The following is a 21267-nucleotide window of genomic DNA, read 5'->3' on the forward strand; positions in this document are numbered from 1 at the left end:
AGCTAACGGAGCACCATGAGAGGCAACATGACACACTGTGCCCAATTAACACTTAACTTAATGACGAGTTGAGAGTCTACTGTATCTACGTCGTCAACCTGGTCCGTCTGCTCTAATTTGCGCCCGCGATCATGATTGATGCCTCTAATGCGCAGCGCTGGCGGCCCTCAGTGTCCACAGTCCTGTAGGTGGGAGCCACCCCGGTCTTCTGTGGCAACGTGAACGCGGGTTGGGGGGGGGTCGGGGGAGGAGGGGGGTTACTGCGGGGCTGCCCAATGCCTCAACTCAGTTTGAATCCCGAGCCGTTTTGGTTTCTGGCCCACCGGCTTTCTCACTTTCTCATCCCCCGGATGTGAGGATAGCGGCACGAGAGCGGGCTCCGGCGGCAGGAAATATGCAGCCAGGAGAACATCGCAACATTGTAGCAGTCACTTTCTCAGCAACTCGAGCTGAGAGCGGACTAACTATAAACTTGCTCAGCCCAGCAGCTGCTGGCAGCACGTTCGGAGAAGCACTGAGAGCCGGGGCACAGGCGCACGGGTGCCTGCAGCGTGCGCTGGCACCCTGGATAGCTAGAGTTCCATAGTGTGGGATTAATGCGTGACAATGCATTTCAGTGCGGTGATGCGGAACACCACACTGAAATGCGTGAGTGTCACACCCAATGCGTGATGCTTGGCAGGCATGCTACCTACTTAAAAGACACGCGGGATCTGATCAACATGTTACTCAATTTTGAGTACTCAGAGAACACCATGCTCTTGGTAGGGTTAGACGTCGAGAGCCTCCATACCAGCCTGCCACAACAGAAAACACTAGAGACCCTCGAAACAATACTCTTTAGTACTGATTGGCCTAACAAAACTCCAAGGCACTTTGTACTGGAATGCTGTAAACTGGCCCTTACGGAGAACTTTTTCCAGTACAAAGATGACCTCTTCCTCCAACGACATGGTACGTCAATGGGAAGTACTTTCGCGCCGAGCGTAGCTGGTTTATATGTGAGTACCTTTGAGCAGGCCTATGTACATAATGAAAACAACCCCTTCATTCGTCATATACTCTTTTGGAAAAGATATATTGACGACATTCTGCTAATCTGGCAGGGAAACACAGCATCCCTAAAAGATTTCCACATGTGGCTGAACAGCCAAGATGAATGCGTAAAGTTCACGTATACAGCCAATGAAAAAAGTCTGGATTTTTTGGATATTACCATTTTCTCAGAAGGCAACACTTTACAAACAAGAACATTTTTCAAACCTACGGCAAAAAACAGTCTGCTATCTTTTAATAGCTTTCACCCCCGGCCATTAAGAGAAAACCTCCCGTACAGTCAGTTCCTGCGATTAAGGAGAAATTGCAGCTCCGTGACAGATTACAAGACCCAAGCCACTGATCTGTGCGAAAAACTCACAGTTAGAAATTACCCCAGGAAAGTAATTAACTCTTGCAAAAAACATGCCAGAAACCAACCGAGAGAGTCTTTACTTGAAAGTCATCCAAAACCGATTGATAACAGGACTACGTGTGTCACCACCTATAGTCCTATTACAAACCAAGTAAAGAAAATAAGAACTGGAAAATCATAACATCCAACACCCTGACCTGGTCAAAACCAAGATTTGCCAACAAAAGAAGCAGAAACATCAAAGATCTATTGGTCCACACCAGACCACCACCAAAGAAAAAGAAAGAACAACCAGGATTATGGAACACCACCCCAGTAACCGGACACTATCCGTGTGGCACCTGTACCACCTGCGCAACCACAGAACCTACAAAGGAATTGCAGCTACTTCCAAACTTTATGTGGAAGTTAAGAAGGCACACCAACTGCAATACAAGCCACGTCATCTATATGATCACCTGTCCCTGCGGTATGAGGTACATAGGGATGACGTGCCGTAAGGCAAAACAACGACTCTGTGAGCACCGGAGCAATGTCAATTGCAAGAAAACTACAACCAAGATGTCAACCCACTACAAAGAACTAGGTCACACAGTAGATGACCTCCACTGGGTAATTCTAGAGACGCTGGAAACAGTGGACATAAATGCAGCAAAAATCCTTTTTGAGAAGGAGCAACGTTGGGTCCATAGACTCAAAACAGATACCCTGGGCCTCAACGACTCCATTCCTTGGTTATCCCTAAACAGATAACCTCATCATAGCGTGGCCACTTCTCTAACTCAACCACTACTGAGAATATATATGTGCACCAATCGCTAATGAAATACAAATTATGATGGTCCAAAACATTAGGTTTATGCCCTCTGGAGAAGTTCCATCTTAAAGCTGTCCAAATGGACAAAAGAGTTAACGTAAATAGCTGTCCTATCTATACAATATGAGTCCCTTATCTCAGTCTATAACAGGTTAGCTAAATATGGCTAGCAATAGCCTATGATGAGATCTATATTTTTTATTTTTATTTTCAAAGCTCACAGGTTGCCAGACTTCATTTAATTTAGTAATAAAAGAATTATTACCTTAAAACACGTGGACCCCCCCTTTTTTTATAACACTATCGGGCAAACTGCACAATAGAATTTCTTCTACCTTTATGTTTTTGAAGTACAAATTAATATCTCTGAGCACGCAAAAACATCCTTAAAACTCGTAAGTCGACTTTATGTAAGGAAATCAATAAGCGCGAAAAACACCTTTTCCAATTATTGCTGTGCAAATCTGCGCTATAGTATTTCATTCATGACCATGGGTCCGGAGTACAAATCAACCCGGAAATGACCGTTCTTTGATTTCCGGGTGATGGAAGGCAGAGTCAGCACATGCTGCCGGGATGGAGTAGAAGGAACCCAGGTATCCGAGGAGACCGTGTCTTCTTTACACAACGGAACCGCAAGTAACAAACCCTTTTCTCTAAACCCTTTCCTTTTATAATTCCAACAGTGAGGCCTCTCTCGTCCTGCCTTATCCCCCGATGAAGCAATACCTCAATATAACAAAAGTACGCTAGAATACCACAGAGTCTGACATCCAAAAAGCGTACTCATTACGAGTACATCGAGAATGAAGTCATGTGTCTTATTTTTGAAAACCTAACCAAATATAGACCCCGTTTAGTAATACCACAGATTAGAATAATATCCAAGAATAGAAATGGTATTTATAGAAAAATGCCAATGCACAATAAGGAGCACAATTGTATAATGAAAACCGTTATAACAACACGCACAAACAGTGAATTAACACCTGAGCACTGGATGTATGCAGCGTTATAAACGCAATTCACGAGGCATTTTACCGAATACCACCACGTTATCCCACCCTAGACCACGCATCAAATTAAGTAAGTCACAGCGAATTTTAGAACTATGGGCACATCACTACAGTATAGCTTGAATCACCTGCCCCCGCCGAAGCAAGATAATGGGAGAGTTGACGCCAGAAATGAGTGTGGTTCATTGAAAAGCATTGCCATTTTCTAGTTCCTTTTCAAAATCATCTGATTTCGTAAGAGTACTTTTGTACATAACTATATGTTTTCCATACCCCATCTCCCTGTATGTTGTGTGTATGTCTGTTTAGCTTTTATTCTACAGGTACAATGATGCCTCTACCTCCTGAAGAATCAGGTTAAAACTCACTTATTCTTCACAATTTCTTTAATTTTTTCACGTTTTCACCCCTAATGGTCCTGACGAAAGCCTATTGACCTTTTGGCAACGTAAGGCTGAAACATGTTGACCTTTTTTATTCACAAAAGAAGTGCGCTCAAATTCCTAACTCATTCCAAAGCTGCACGCATAATTTTAACTATTGTCCGAATCCAGAATTATTAAAATTCCCTCTCTGGCTGTCCGGACTTTTTTTAGAATCACCACCCATCTCACCACTGTTCTATGATCACTACTGCCTTAAACCGAAGGTAAAACCTCCTGGTGGAGGGTGCACACACAAGAAACAACCCAATGATTACGCACGCACGTGTAATTTAAAGCGGGGACACATTATATACCGCTATGAGATACTTCCAACATACACGTGTATGAGGGTCATTTTTGGGAGATACCGACTACCGACCTGCAAAACCTTGGTCTAAGCAGGACTAGTGATCCTTTCCCCTTCTTGATTATGAGGCATTGCTGTGAATACCATGGGATGGAAGGTTTGGATTTGCCTTATTTTGTGCAAAAGTATTGTGCAGCAATGTGTAGTGTTGAGAGCAGTAACAAGTGTGTGTTTGTCAAGGGATGAGATGGTCAGAGTGAAATGAGCCAATAATAACAATAGTAATAATTATTAAGCAAACATAACCTTATTTTTACAACATATAAAACAAAGTGGATATGCCTTAAACGACCTGCACATCAAAGTGTCTCCTTAGTGTAATAATTCAGCAACAGTAGAATAGATCAAATATTAAGTGCAACCTTGGTGTCCAACGCTCATCCTCCTAGAGCGCCAAATTCCGCATCCACAGTAAGTGAAACAGATCTAACTTTGACAAAAAACACCAGATCATGTTTGAGTTACTCTCATCCTTTGTGCATTCAGGACTCTTCTGCAATAGGTGTTCTCGTATTATAGAGTTCCCAATCAATAAATATCACGTAGTGTAGATCAATCAGATTTTATTCCTTTGCACAACACAATATCCAACAGCCGACCCGCGTTTCGCCCTACCAGGGCTTCCTCAAAGCTGCAAATTATATATACAAAAAATGTGTCTTGTAATCTACATGTCTATATGATATGTGAGCAAGCATATTTACATCTATACAGATATATATATAGACCTAGCTTGTTAGGCAAGCTGTGCTACAAGAGACACTTGACCACCAAAGATCTATTTCAAACATGTGTATACAATACCAGTGCTTCAATTCATGAACCAAAAATGTACTCCAAATGTAAATAGTGATGCACCCAAAAGAAGATAGAACAGCCACGCCTTGCCTAGCCTTGACCGAGTCGGATCGTCGTTGGAGGAGAGACGTACGCTGCTGTACGCAGCCTAGACAATCGAGCGCTGAGCGCCAAGTACCGCAGGCTGAACGAGCTGGGAAGGAGCGCTGGTAGCCAAACATCGTGGACTGCCGAGCCGCGAAGGAGCGTTGAGCTCCAAACACTGCGGATTGCTCGTGCTGTGAAGGAGCATTGAAAACCACTCACCGCAGTTTGTTTGAGCCGCGAAGCAGGAGCGGCACGGAAGAGCGGTGGGTGAGTGGACTTAACTCCCACCCTCACCCCCGCGTCTTCCATTGAGCGAACCAGGAGCGGCACGGTGAGCGGCGGGTGAGTGGACTTAACTCCCACCCTCAATCCCACGCCCCCCATTGAACCAAGACCGCGCAGCCAGTAAAAGTCCCTCAAGAGCCCCTGATCCAGGGACCCAGTGACCCAGTGGGGTGTGGCGAAACGGCCTGGTGGGAGCTCAGGAGGACGACGAGGTGCAGGAGCCTGAGTGCCCCTATAGTTGGGGCAGAGACTGGCGTGGTAAGCCAGAAGGAAGCTGCCGAACTTTGAAACGACAGAAACGGCGCAAAAAGAGTGGCTAAAAGCCAGCCCAGCCCACTCGAAAAACACACCCCTGTTTAGGGGTAGAAGACGTGAAAGGGAGGCAATACCTGTGAGATATCACCAATCAGGGAAGAAGAGGAGGAAGGAGAATTCCCTACAACCTTCGGTAAGGCAGGCTGGTGGAGTGGCACAACAGAGGTAAGTGAGCAGGAGTGTATGTACAAAGTTGGAGCATATTAGCAATATCTGTTTATTATATCTGATTTCACTGGAAAGTAAGCAGAAATCAGGGAGTCCTGCAGGGATAAGTCAAGAATTCCCCCAGTATAATATTAAAGAAAGGACATGGGCCCAAAACTCAGGCAAAAATCACGGAAGGAAGCTCTAGATAATAGCCCGGAGACGAGTGAGGTATTGGCAGGATCCAGGTCATGGGAAGAGAGCCAAGAATGTCAGATCTCCCATGAGGATAATATCGAGGGGTGACGCAAGAAAGGGAAATGTAAAAAAGGATCTAAAAAGGCCCCGCAAGCAAAAAAGGGGTGTACTTCAATATCTACCAAAAAAAAGATCACTGCCTGCACCCTCTAATCTCGTAAAGGACTTCGTAGGCAAACATTACAAAGTCCAAAACCTAACAGCAATAAACGTGGAATCTGAAGAGGAGCCCCGCCTTGAGAGCACAATAAACACAGAAACAGAAGATGCGCCCCAGGCGGATAAAAGCAAGAGGGGAGCGCCAGAAAAAGAATTGGAGGATGAGACAGAGGACCCTTTGTTAATAAATCTATCACTCCACAGTCAAAGCTCAAAATTGATGGCACCGCGGCTCTCTTCATCCCCAAAACTGTTTTCCCTGCAAACGTCGGGGACTGAAGGGAAAATAAGAAGGGATAGCCTTGAACCTAGCTTCATCTGGGGGGCACCCTCTAACCAAGCGTTACATAGCCACGAGGGGAGAAACAACTCAAAACAGCAGGACCCACGAAGGACTGGAAGTTAAGTAAACATAGAGAGAAATAGCCCACAGGACTCTGATCTATCAGCAGCACCTACTTCTTCAATTATGGACTTATTACTAATGTTACAGAAAACTCTACAGGGAATCCTAGAAGTATCATTGCTGAACAATGGTGTATTAAATGCCCAAAAGCTATTCCTAAAAAAGATAGAAGACGAGCTGACCGGAATTAATGGACAAATGACTACCTTGCTAAGACCAGTAGGGCCTTCTCAAACTATTGATCAAAGTATAGGAAGTGAATTGGAAAAGCCTTTAGATAATGTGTATATATCTAGGCGCCCAATGCTGGTAAGAAGGAGGTGTGAACATGTAAGAGCTCGCACCAAAGGCAGGGTAGTCAAAAAGCAGGTCCCACAGGTAGCGACAAAGGAAAAGAAGAAGAAAAAGGAAGTAGGGGGTACACTAAATGTCTCGGCCCGTTCCTTTGTACCTACCGGACCCCCGGCAATGAAAGCCATAAGAAATGCGCAAAATACACAAAAGAAGAGTCAGACTAGCAAGGACCCAAAAGAGAAAGTTCTAAAAACCAAACATATAAAGCAGAGAATAATCCCATCACTAAAAAGCCAAATGCAGACCCCCCTGAGGCTTTGTAATCAGGAGGTAACACCACAGCCACACAAGCTAGAAGTGGGGCCCATAGGGAGGGAAGAGTTTAGACAGATTAACCTAGCGTCCCCAGAGAAAGGATATGAGTGGGGGAACAATAAATGGGTCTATCTAGAACCAGCTGAAGAAGACCAGAGGGGCAAGAATTCAAGGAAAATAAAGCCCTTAAATAGAGCACAAGTTCTGTCAGTCTTCTCCAAATGTAATAGCCTGAGTGGGATTGGCACAAAAGATTTGAGACAGGTGGGCTTTATAGAAAGTACAACAGGTAGGGAAGTAACAAAAGTACTTCTATACTCGGACCTGGTAAAAATGGCAATTATGAAAGCAGCCAGTGAAATACTCCAAGGGGGAATAAGGGTGATCTCAGAAAAAGATCTAAGGGGCGAATTAGTACCTGGAAGGAATTTCCTAAAGTGCCATGCAGGTCTGGGGAAGAGACAGGTAAGGCTAAAAGGTTAATGAAGAAGTGAGTAGCCGCCTGAAGGTAGTGATAAACAACACTGTAAAAGAGGATTTGTGGAGTAACTGGAGTCAAGGTAGTTATCTAGGCGACCCCTCGGAGAGTTATTCAGATGGAATTGGGGAAGCTGGTGGCTTAGGTGAGATAGAATAGGAGGGAGGGGTGCCGCATACCCTAAGTCTCTTCTCGTGGAATGTAAATGGGTTAGGCAATGAGTTAAAAAAAGAACACATAAAGAACCAAGTAAATGAAGTAGCAATTGCCTGCCTACAAGAGTAATGGGCATGCGGCGAAACCCCTAACTTCGAGGGCTACTATCAGTTAAATCGACTGGCCACAAGGCAAAGATTTGGCCGCCCTTTGGGGGGAATTATGACACTTATTTCGACGAAAATACTAAGTAACGTAGAATTGTTAAAAGTAAAGTGTAAATGGTTACTGGCTTAGCAGGATAAATCATCTGACCCTGGATAAGACATGCGAAATGATAATTGTCATAAATGTATATATGCAGTGGGACAATGTGGGTGAATATGTAATTGAGATGGGGAATTTTAAACAGGATATAGATGCTATTTTTGAAATGTATGCCTCAGATATATTGATAATTTTAGGGGATTTTAATCATAAGTTACATCCAATGAAGGCAGATCGCTGGTACACAGAATTACTGGATACCTATGGAATCAATTATGCTAGCTTCCCAGCATGTGTTCCCTCGAAACAGGATTGGGATTTGGTCAACTATCTAGGGGAAAAGGGCCTTTTTTGCTTAAATGGCAGGTTTAAAACAGACTGCCCGGCAAAGAAGACCTTCAAAAAAGGATTACAAAACTCCCCAATTGACTATGTCTTTATGCTAGCTTGGAACTTCCCCTTAGTGTGGGAATTTAAGGTACATCATAGCGAGAGTAGCGATCATAATGCGCTCCTATTGATGTTAAAAGGGGGAAGGTTGAAACCAAGAGAACAAGCATTGGCATAGCCAATAGGTCTCGCCTTTGGGACCTTATAAGTGTTTAGCCATGCAGCAGTTGATGTTGTTGCACCAAGGATATTGTGCTGCATAACTAAATACTTATAAGGTCCCAAAAGCAAGACCTATTGGCTATGCCAATGCTTGGTGGTATTGGTAGTATTGGTGGTGGTATTGGTAGTGTTGGTGGTGGTGGTGGAACTGGTAGTACTGGTGGTGGTGGTACTGGTAGTATTGGTGGTGGTGGTACTGGTAGTGGTAGTATTGGTGGTGGTGGTACTGGTAGTGGTAGTACTGGTGGTGGTGGTACTGATAGTGGCAGTATTGGTGGTGGTGGTGGTACTGGTAGTGGTAGTATTAGTTGTAGTGGTGGTACTGGTGGTGTTGGTACTGGTGGTGGTGGTACTGGTGGTGGTAGTACTGGTAGTGGTAGTATTGGTAGTGGTAGTACTGGTGGTGGTGGTACTGGTGGTGGTAGTACTGGTGGTGGTGGTACTGGTGGTGGTACTGGTAGTGGTAGTACTGGTAGTGGTAGTACTGGTGGTCGTGGTACTGGTAGTACTGGTGGTGGTGGTAGTGGTAGTACTGGTGGCTGTAGTACTGGTAGTACTGGTGGTGGTGGTACTGGTAGTACTGGTGGTGGTGGTGGTACTGGTAGTACTGGTGGTGGTAGTACTGGTGGTGGTGGTACTGGTACTGGTGGTGGTGGTAGTGGTACCGGTAGTACTGGTAGTGGTAGTACTGGTAGTGGTAGTACTGGTAGTGGTAGTACTGGTGGTGGTGGTACTGGTAGTACTGGTGGTGGTGGTAGTACTGGTGGTGGTGGTAGTGGTAGTACTGGTGGCTGTAGTAGTGGTAGTACTGGTGGCTGTAGTAGTGGTAGTACTGGTAGTACTGGTGGTGGTAGTACTGGTAGTACTGGTGGTGGTGGTGGTGGTACTGGTAGTGGTAGTACTGGTGGTGGTGGTACTGGAAGTGGTAGTACTGGTGGTGGTGGTACTGGTAGTACTGGTGGTGGTGGTACTGGTAGTGGTAGTAGTGGTAGTACTGGAGGTGGTGGTACTGGTGGTGGTAGTACTGGTGGTGGTAGTACTGGTGGTGGTAGTACTGGTGGTGGTGGTACTGGTGGTGGTAGTACTGGTGGTGGTGGTACTGGTAGTGGTAGTACTGGTGGTGGTACCGGTAGTGGTAGTACTGGTGGTGGTGGTACTGGTAGTACTGGTGGTGGTGGTGGTACTGGTAGTGGTAGTATTGGTGGTGGTGGTACTGGTAGTATTGGTGGTGGTGGTACTGGTAGTGGTAGTACTGGTGGTGGTGGTACTGGTGGTACTGGTAGTGGTAGTACTGGTAGTGGCAGTACTGGTGGTGGTGGTACCGGTAGTGGTAGTATTGGTGGTGGTGGTAGTATTGGTGGTGGTAGTAGTATTGGTGGTGATGGTGGTACTGGTGGTGGTATTGGTAGTATTGGTGGTGGTATTGGTAGTGTTGGTGGTGGTGGTGGTACTGGTAGTACTGGTGGTGGTGGTGGTGGTACTGGTAGTGGTAGTATTGGTGGTGGTAGTATTGGTGGTGGTGGTACTGGTAGTGGTAGCACTGGTGGTGGTGGTACTGATAGTGGCAGTATTGGTGGTGGTGGTGGTACTGGTAGTGGTAGTATTAGTGGTAGTGGTGGTACTGGTGGTGGTGGTACTGGTGGTGGTAGTACTGGTAGTGGTAGTATTGGTAGTGGTAGTACTGGTGGTGGTAGTACTGGTGGTGGTAGTACTGGTGGTGGTGGTACTGGTGGTGGTGGTACTGGTAGTGGTAGTACTGGTAGTGGTAGTACTGGTGGTCGTGGTACTGGTAGTACTGGTGGTGGTGGTAGTGGTAGTACTGGTGGCTGTAGTACTGGTAGTACTGGTGGTGGTGGTGGTACTGGTAGTGGTAGTACTGGTGGTGGTGGTGGTAGTACTGGTGGTGGTGGTACTGGTGGTGGTGGTAGTGGTACTGGTAGTACTGGTAGTGGTAGTACTGGTAGTGGTAGTACTGGTAGTGGTAGTACTGGTAGTGGTGGTACTGGTAGTACTGGTGGTGGTGGTAGTAGTGGTGGTGGTAGTGGTAGTACTGGTGGCTGTAGTAGTGGTAGTACTGGTGGCTGTAGTAGTGGTAGTACTGGTGGTGGTAGTACTGGTGGTGGTAGTACTGGTAGTACTGGTGGTGGTAGTACTGGTAGTACTGGTGGTGGTAGTACTGGTAGTAGTGGTGGTGGTGGTGGTGGTGGTACTGGTAGTGGTAGTACTGGTGGTGGTGGTACTGGTAGTGGTGGTACTGGTAGTACTGGTGGTGGTGGTACTGGTAGTGGTAGTAGTGGTAGTACTGGAGGTGGTGGTACTGGTGGTGGTAGTACTGGTGGTGGTAGTACTGGTGGCGGTAGTACTGGTGGTGGTGGTACTGGTGGGGGTGGTACTGGTAGTGGTAGTACTGGTGGTAGTGGTGGTACTGGTGGTGGTGGTACTGGTGGTGGTGGTACTGGTGGTGGTAGTACTGGTAGTGGTAGTATTGGTAGTGGTAGTACTGGTGGTGGTGGTACTGGTGGTGGTAGTACTGGTGGTGGTGGTACTGGTAGTGGTAGTACTGGTAGTGGTAGTACTGGTGGTCGTGGTACTGGTAGTACTGGTGGTGGTGGTAGTGGTAGTACTGGTGGCTGTAGTACTGGTAGTACTGGTGGTGGTGGTGGTACTGGTAGTGGTAGTACTGGTGGTGGTGGTGGTACTGGTAGTACTGGTGGTGGTAGTACTGGTGGTGGTGGTAGTGGTACTGGTAGTACTGGTAGTGGTAGTACTGGTAGTGGTAGTACTGGTGGTGGTGGTACTGGTAGTACTGGTGGTGGTGGTAGTACTGGTGGTGGTGGTAGTACTGGTGGTGGTGGTAGTACTGGTGGCTGTAGTAGTGGTAGTACTGGTAGCTGTAGTAGTGGTAGTACTGGTGGTGGTAGTACTGGTAGTACTGGTGGTGGTAGTACTGGTAGTACTGGTGGTGGTGGTACTGGTAGTGGTAGTACTGGTGGTGAGATGGGGTGAATACGGTCTCCTCGTTGACACGTTTTGTAAAGAGATGCATGTGGAAAGACAGCCAGACGAGATGCATGTGGAAAGACAGCCAGAGGACACCTATGTTTGAATTGCAAGACTTATATTACTGACGGGATTTTGGAAATGCTGCAGAGAAAAACATTTCTGCCTGAAGCAATAAATGATTAACTCGTATATTCTGCTTATGCATTATAGCAGGCAATAATAGCAGTTCTAACATCAGTATGTTAGTGTGATAAAAAGCGCTTTGACGCCTCGTCATGGAGTATTAAGCACTATATGAAAGCAAATACAATATAATAATGGGTCTCTGGCGGAGTAGTAATAATCAACAAGCATTAGAAAAGCCAACAGGTCTAATTTGAATGCACTGACGCTTTTGAACGAACACAGGCAAGCACAAATACGTGCGTGTCTCCCTGTAGCCTCGATGACAAACTATCAATGACAAGCTTTCGGCATTGCTGTGGGGGGGTGGGCGGGTGGGGGGGTAAGAGGGGTGGGTAGCAGCACCCTTTGATGTGCGAGCGAGTGGGAGGCTAGCATGTCCTGTCAAGCAGCGAGCAAATCATTCATGCAGTGCTCCAAACAAAGGCAGCTTCCCTCTCAATGTTTATATAACGAGAAGTGGATATTTCATAACAAATCAAGGCCGCTTGGTGCTAAGCCATCTTGCTATACATCTGAATTAACCTCAGTGAATTTCATGTTTGGTTTTACTGCAGACTGGTGTTAAGAATGACAGTAAATCTTTGCAAGTTAAAAACAAGAGACGGCCTGGCGCCGTCAAAGTGAATAAATTAGGCAGTGAATAAATTAGGGAGGAGAAATGCCTGAGAGTGCGAAATGATCCCTTTGAAGTGAAGCTGCTGGCGGCAGATGGCTGTCTTTCCTGTGCACGCGCTTTTCTATGTCAATGCGCTTGCGCATTGAGCTCCTTTTCACGGGCACTGCATGGAATCGCCCGATCTCGGTAAGCTTTGTTTAAGCCCCTTTATCTCTCGCTCCGCTCAATGCGCATGCGCATTGAGATAGGTCGCTCGACCTAAAAAGTGATCCCACAAGAGATGGAATACCCAAAACGGGCGACAACAAGATTAACAGACGAGTACCAGGAAAAGCTAAAATCATTTCAACATAAGATAGAATTAGTAAACCATGAGAGGGAAAACCTGGAATGGTATGAGGAGAAAATAGCCCAAGTAGTCCAGTGCCTTAGGATAGAATTAAAAAAGGATAAAAGAAAAGGTACAATAAACCGGGTCAGCCGTCTGAAATGGTTTTCAATGGACTGCCAAAGTAAAAAAGGGAGATAAGGGCAGAAGCTAGAAAGCAAAGGAAAGAATTCAACCAAGAGAGGAAAAACCATATTATTAATTTGAAAGCTGAGCTCAAACAGACGGCCTCCAACGCAAACAGGGACTATAAAGAGAAATGCTGGGGTAAGCTGCTAGAATCAATCGAGGATAAGAACTTGAGACAATTTTGGAAATTGATAAAAGCAGCATCGTCCCCAGCAGCTGTAGAAATGATATGCGTCGTAAGCGAGGCAGCCTGGGATAAATACCTAAGGGAACTGTATGGAGCCCGACTACTTTCAGGAGATACAGTACCCCTTGGTTGGCAGAAAATCTCAGAAGAACTTAAATTAGATTTTACCGAAGAGCACGTGGAAGAAACAATCAAGAAGCTGAACCTAACCCGGGCCGCAGGACCAGACAATCTCCCAGCGATAATACTAAAATCCAAAACAAAATGGTGGGCAAGATTCCTTTCTCAACTTTTCCAAGTAATTTTAACAGAAGGTAAAATGCCATTAAATTGGAAGGGTGCAATAATTAGACCTATCCACAAAAAGGGCAGCATGGGGGAACCTCAAAACTATAGACTGATAAACCTCCTGGACATAGGGGAAAAGGTATTCTCAAAACTAGTCTTAAATAGATTAAATGACTGGGTTGAGGAGATCTCAATAGTAGGGAGGGTTCAGAGAGGGACACTCCACAATAGACCACTGCTTCTCTCTATGGGTAATGGCAAGGAAGTCAACAGAGCAGAACGGAAAACTCTGCTGCTGCTTCGTGGACTTCCGAGCCGCATTCGACTCTGTGGATAGGGGCTGCCTCTGGGAAACATTAATCAACAAAAATATCCCAAGAGACCTGTTGGCGATATTAAAAGAATTTCACCGAGCCAATTGGGCCCAAGTTATTAGGGATACAGAGGGGTCATTGACGCCAAAAATACCTATCGAAAACGGCCTGAGACAAGGTTGCGTACTGGCCCCCCAGCTATTCTCTATATTTTTATCGGAATTACCGGGTTGGCTTGAAGTGAAGGGCAGTGTCTGTTATATGTGGACGACCTCGTAATAGTGGACCAAACAGAAATAGGCCTTCAAGGGAAGCTGAACTCTTAATGAATATTGTACAAAGAAATTTTTAACGGTAAATTTAGACAAGACAAAAATCCTGTGCTTGGGAAAAAAGCGATTAAGTTTAATTGGTTTTTAGGGGATCTTAAATTAGAATCTGTTAATGAATACCGCTACCTAGGCGTGTGGTTCAACAAAAGATAAAACTGGCAAACACACCTAGAAGCCCAAAAAGCGAAGGCACAAACATCAATCGCTGGTCTAAAAATGTTCAATCGTGATTATGGGGATAAGTCACGTCGACCGTTGTTAAAAGCTTTCAATGCAATGATTCCACCGCAAGTACTCTATGGAGCAGAAATCCTTTATTTGAGCGGTAAGGGAGAATGGGACCTAGAGGAAGGAAAATGCTTGAAAAATCTTTTATCCCTGCCCTCATCAGCAATGGTGCAAGCAATAAGAACAGAACTGGGGACAACAGCTTGGGGGGTACAATCACAAGTTGCAGTGATTAGATTTTGGAAACGCCTTGACAATGAAAAAGGACAAAAAGTTGCACAATGGTGTCGGAAAGAGATACAACTAAGTAACTTAAAATGGGCAAAAATGTGCAGGAAGAGAATGGTACAGGCCTGCGAAAATATGAAAGTGGATATATGCCGAGATTCCCTAATAGTAGATTGTTCAAAAAATGAGCTAAAGTTCAATGGACAAGTTGCTCCTAGAAGCGCGGATAGGGAATACCTCGGTAAGAAAATATCGGTAGAATTCATGAGGAATGCATGGGCAAAGGAAAACTGGTTCCCCTACCTGGATTTCCTGCCAAACCCGTGGTTTAGGCAAGAGATCCTAAGGTTACGCATCGGGATTAACCCATGGCTAATAAATAAAGAAATTAAAACCAAAATGTTGGACTCCAATGGGTGTTGCAAATGTAGGCTGGGTACAAAAAAGGGCCCCGTGCACTTTTTGCTAGACTGTGTAAACATTTTAGATCAGCATAAACTTTGGCTTCGCCCAATATTTGTAAAATATGATATAAGAACTAGGGGGCAAGCAATTGAGCTGATCACAGAATTACCTAGTATCGACATTGCAATTGCCCTAGGGAAATTCATAAAGGTAGTACAGAGTTTTATAATAAGTCAGAAATAGATTTTAGAATTTTATCATGAGGAAACTGAATCTTGTCTAGAGATAGCCGGTTTTATTAATTTTAATAGCATGGGAATCAAACTGAGGAATCAATTGTATGAGCACCCAATTTTAAATGTCATATGTCTAGGGGAAGATCATTTTACAATCAAAGGAACAAGATTTTAATTACAAACCTGCATGAGTGACTGTTGAGGAATATTTTAACTCAATAATTAATTGTTATGTATTTGTTTAAAGATTACGATCTAAATAAACATACTTTTTGACTTGACTTGATAGAACAGCCACCACATGTCAGTGCCAGGACTTAAAATTCCAAGTGTTTGTTTAAGGAAAGCAAAAAGAAATTGATAAATTAAAAGCATTCCGTGATAGAGTCACCTACACCCATGTGGTGAGTAAAGTTAATAAATATACTTTAATCATCTCACCTCACTGGCGATATAGTTCACACCCTGTTTGTCTTTGAAGGTATGAGTTTCTAAAATGAAGTAGCCAATGTCCAAGATACTGCAAGACAAATACTTTTATAGAAATATAAGTCTCCATTGTTTATCCCATTTACAAATTAGTAGTTATAGGTGAGGGCAATCCAAAGTTACTGAATCTTACCTTAATGTAGGATTCGCATTTTACTCTCCGCACCAATTCGTGCATGTGTTGTGCCAATTCCTAGTCCTCTGAATTCACTCTTTTTGTGGAGCCATGATAAGTTCTATCTATCACAATAAAAGCATCCTTTTAAAACCAGGTGTTATTGACTTACTTATCCTTAGATCACATGTGCTCATTGTCATATAGCCCCAATGTTTTGGCCACAATATAAGCAAGATAAGTACTATATCTTTAGTATGATTAGCCCACCTTCTCCATACTAGCTTTGAATTCCAAGGGAAAAGCGTTTACAAGGTTAGGTCTCAATTGGACGCCCCCTTGCTCTATCGTTTACACAAACATCATGAGACTCCATAGTTAGATCCTGTAACCATTATCCTCTCACTAAAACTCCACTATTCTGTTCTATTATTCACATCACAGTAACTTATGACCCAAATCTATCATTCGAACACGCACCTAGAGATTCCCAAATTACGTCCTACAACTGTTATGTTCCACATATAGATCACCATTTTGTACTATTATCCCCGTCACAGTAACTTACAGATAAAGGCATACCAAGAATATTCCTATTACTCACTGCGCAGTAAACTTTTACTCAGCGTCCGTGCATATCCGAAGTCTGTTGTTCAAGCGCCCATATTTCCCCACGCTATTTAGATTGCCTCACGTCACTTCCGAAACTAAAAAGGGACATCTCCCTCTGCATGAGACATATTTCATTTGTGGCGGCCATCTTGTAATTCGGCTACCATGAACAATGAAAAATTGTCTAGCAGACGCGACAAAGAATTTTCAATTCTATTAAGGACACGGAGGCGAGGATTATGCTTCTCTTCACTTTACTGACAAATACAGCAGCCAATAAAAACTTTAAACTTGCATGACCCCGGAAGGACAACCCCCTCCAACAGTCTGCACCAATCACTATCAGGTCCATGATATAATTGTTCATGTGAACCATACGACCTCCTCTTTCTTTGCGAATACATCATCCGTCCAACAAGACCGGAGGCCAACGTGGCAACTATCGCATCCAACGTCAAGGAAGTCACCTCCTGCACAACTGCAAACAGTCCCAGATCACAGGCTGGTCGTCTCAAGTCTGCTTCTGCTGATCACCTGAAACAAGAATATATGTCGTAATGGCTATTCCCCAAACTGGAAATACAGTCAAGCCATCATAAACATTCGGGTGGGTACAATACAGTACATAATCATCCAATAATGCACGAAATCACAGTTCTGCAAGCCCGGGTGGGATAATCCTCGCCTCCGTGTCCTTAATAGAATTAAAAATTCTTTGTCGCGTCTGCTAGACAATTTTTCATTCTATGTCAGTCCACGGAGGCTCAGATTATGCTAGTTTAAAGTTTCTCCACCACCACTGAGGCCACATCCACAATAGGCTTATGATAAAACATCTTAAAAGTGGATTCAGATGACCAATCTGCCGCAGTCATAATATCCTGAAGCCGAGAACCGGCACCAAAGGATTTAGAGGCCATAGCCCCCCTCACAGAATGAGCCCCAAATTTAGAGGTATCAATACCAGCAAGGTCCAACAACCAGGTAACCCACCTGGCCAGAGTCGCACAGGCGACTGGGCGGAAAGGTCTCTGCATTGAAATCAACAATTGACCAAAGCCAGTCCTAAATTCTCTAGTACAATCCTCATATACCTTAAGACATTTAACTACACACAATTTACTATGATGAGGAAACGCAGGGTAAGTAATACATTTTGTATGTGTCTTCGTACGTTTAGAAATCGTAAAAGAAACTTCCGTGGGAGTGAAAACTCTACCTGCCAAATCCAAGGCCCGAATATCCGACACTCGCTTGCACGAGATCAAACAGAGCAAAACCGTAAGCTTCGCCGAGAGCTGTTTGCGAGATAGTCCCTCATTAGCCGGCCAGGCCGCCAAAAAACGCAGGACCACTGAAACGTCCCAAAGCTCAGTGTACTTGGGTTGAGGGGGATTCACCAAACGGATCCCCCTAACCACTTTACACACCAGGGGGTGCTCCCCGACAGGTTTGCCCTCAACATGCGGATGTCCCGCCGAAATAGCTGACCGGAAGTTATTCACCGATCTATAAGCCATTCCTGATCGCGCCAATTCAGATAGAAAATTCACTATCACAGTGATATCGGATCCCATCGGATCTCCCTGCCGTTCGTTACACCAACCAACCCATCGTCTCCAAGCTGACTCATAACGCTTGTGTGTGGAAGGTGCCCATGCCTGTGACAAGAAAAAGAGAGCGTCTTGCGAAACTCCCGGCACTTGCCAACGGCGCCGGAAAGTCTCCACGCTATAAGAGACAACTGCTCTTGAAGGACCAACGGATGGCGAAGACCCACCGGGTCCGTAAGAAGGTCCGGAAACGATGAGATCCGCACCGGCGATGCACAGGCGAGACTCATCGCCACCGGAAACCACGCTTGTGCTTTCCAACACGGGGAGATCAAGACCACCTCCACCGTCTGCCTCCGAACCTGAGCCAGAACTCTCGGGATCATGATAAACGGAGGAAACGCATATAGAATGCCCGTCGTCCATAACTGAAGAAAGGCGTCCGAGCTGATCGCCAACGGATCCGGACGCCAACTGTAAAACTGGGGCACTTGTCTGTTGAGCCGTGAGGCAAACAGATCCACCACACACGGACCCCATTTGCGGTCCAATGCCCTGAAGATCCTGGGATGCAACCTCCAGTCGCTGGCATCCCTCAAATACCGAGAGTTCCAGTCCGCCGTCACATTGGCGGACCCCGGTATATACTCCGCCGTCACCGATATTTGATGGGCCAGGCAATAATGCCAAAAGTCCTTGGCTATCTCCGCCAGGAGACGCGATCTGGTGCCTCCTAGGCGATTTATATAGCGCACCGCGGACACATTGTCCATGCGAAGGAGAATGCAGCACGAAACTTTCTGAGGGGACAGAGTGCGAATCGCAAAATAACCCGCCAGGAGTTCTAAGCAATTGATGTGGAGACTCAGCTCTTCGCGGGACCATCGACCCCCCATCTCCATTGAGCCGCAACGGGCTCCCCAGCCCCAACGGCTGGCATCCGACTCTATCACCACCTCCGGGGTGGCCGCGAAAATGGCTCTGCCGTTCCACGCATCCATATGCTCTAACCACCAGTTTATCTCCGTACGAGCCTCCGCAGAAAGGGAAACTTGTTGGGCATAAGTCAGGCCCTTGCGCAAATGCAAGGCTTTCAAACGCTGCAGGGCCCTGTAATGTAAGGGGCCCAGAAAGATCGCTTGGATCGAAGAAGCCAGTAGCCCTACCAGGCGTGCCAAAGTCCTCAATGAGATTGTCGGAGAGGCAAGCGCTCTCCTCAACTCCTTCCTGACTGCCACTCTCTTCTTGAGGGGCAAGAGTAACTGAGCTTTCACCGAGTCTACCTGGAAACCCAGGAACTCCATCACCTGAGAAGGTTGCAAGATTGACTTCTGTATATTCAGGAGGAATCCCAAGTCCTGAAGGAGGTGGATCGTCCACGACAGATGGAGTGACACCACCTCCGGGGACTGTCCTAAAATCAAGATGTCGTCGAGGTAAATAATGAGGCGAACGCCCCTTTCCCTCAACCTCTGCACGATGGGTTTCATCAGCTTGGTGAAACACCATGGGGCGGATGACAGCCCAAAGGGCATGGCGGAAAACTCGAACCACCGGTTGCGCCACTGAAATTGTAGGAACCGCCTGTGCGGAGAGTAAATGGCCACCGTCAGGTAGGCGTCTTTTAAGTCCAGACGCACCATCCAATCCTGCGCCAATAGGATGTCGCGCAGGAGGTGTATCCCTTCCATTTTGAAGTGTCGATACACAACCCAGCCATTGAACTCTTTGAGGTTCAACACAAGTCGATACCCTTGGTCCTTTTTGGGAACCACAAAGACGGTGCTTACGAAGCCTAGATCGTGTGGGGTGGATTCCACTATCGCCCCCTTCTGGAGCAAGGAGCATATCTCTGCGTCGATGAAACTCTGCTCTGTTTGGGAAAAATAAAGGGGAGCCGGCCTCTGCCGCTGTACTGGGGAGGCATAGAACTCTATGTGAAAACCTTGTACTGTTTGTAACACCCAAGGATCGTTCGTGAGCAGTCGCCACCTGTGGAGAAAAAGAGACAGCCTGCCCCCCACCATATGTTCTGACGGACATAGAAGGCATACCTGAATAGGAGTAGTCTCCTGAATTATTCTGCTGTCCACGATAGGTTCCTCTCTGCCCCTTGCCTCGACCTCCTCTATCGCGGGAGGGGTAGAAATTGGAGCGTCGGTTGCCTCTGCCTCTCTGATCAGCTCCACGCGAGGTCTGTGCATAACCTCGGCCGGACCCTCGACCTCGCGGGCGTCCGGCCCTATCAAAAACACCAGTATGTAATACTCTTTTGATGTTTGACTACGCCTTGCCCAGCGCGGAGAAGGTGGCAACGTACTTGCCCATCTCTTTAACAAATTTGTCCCCGAAAAGCATACCATTAGCCAGGGAACCTGGTTCGGAGGGGGCCATTTCCGCCAGTTGGGAATCCAGTCTCATAAGAAAGGAGCGTCTCCGCTCCGTAGACACGGCCACGTTCGCATTCCCCAGGAAGCACATGGCACGTTGTGCCCATTCTAGAACCTCCGATACATCCAGTGGCACATTGCTATCCTTCGCCTTAACAGCTGCGTCTAGAATCTTCGTGAGGGGTCCAGTGACATCCAACATTTTGTCCTGAACACCGCGCCATGCTCTATCCAGCCCCTTCTTTGGATCCTTCGCAAATTTCCTCATAAACGCCGCCATCGTGGGATCCAAGTCTGGCGTATCAGCTACCTACCCTGTCAAGGATGGTCTGGGGCATTCAGATCTTAGTGTGGCTCTCACCCCACTGTCGAAACCTTGTCGCAGGTTGTTACCACATAATCAGCCACCTCTGGACACGGCACCCATTCCGTGGACCTAGGGTGCACAATGTTGTTAGGATTAAAAAGGAGATTCTTTGGCGCCTGACTATCGCCTGCCTTATAGGTGTGTTTCACCTTCCTAGACCTCTTTTTAGCAGCCACCGATTCCACCTCTGAGTCCGAGGTGTCAGGCGGGGTCGGGGAAGAATCCCCCGACGTGTCGTTCACCATAGAGCCATGATCCTTCATGACATTCCTGGCCATCCGGGCCAACACCTGGGCCGAGGAGTGAGAAGAAGTATCGCCCTTGCGGGCTGATTTAAACTTTCTCTTGCCATAATTCTGAAGGGGTTTAGCAAAAGGCTTGAGGGCCTTGATCAGAGCATTATTCACCGACCCTTGGACATGGGTATCCAGGGCCTCAACCAAATTTTCCTCCAAACGTTCTTCTTGTGGCTCATACACTTCGTATTCATTATAATCTACCCATTGGTCATCCTCCTCGGCGTAGTACGCCATAGCTCTAAAGCAGGGAGGTGTGGAGGAATTTCTAGGGGGGGAGTATCCCAGGGGT

General features: G+C 46.1%; 1 protein-coding gene and 1 pseudogene across 4 annotated transcripts in view; one reads left to right on the forward strand and one right to left on the reverse strand.

Moving 5' to 3' along the window:
* Window positions 1–21267, forward strand: part of LOC144822446 (uncharacterized) — a 354287-nt gene that overhangs the window by 273416 nt on the left and 59604 nt on the right. The window lies entirely within an intron of this gene.
* LOC144824850 (uncharacterized) lies at window positions 16881–21212 on the reverse strand (annotated as a pseudogene).

The sequence above is a fragment of the Lissotriton helveticus genome, chromosome 3_1 (genome assembly GCF_964261635.1).
Source record: "Lissotriton helveticus chromosome 3_1, aLisHel1.1, whole genome shotgun sequence".
NCBI lineage: Eukaryota > Metazoa > Chordata > Amphibia > Caudata > Salamandridae > Lissotriton > Lissotriton helveticus.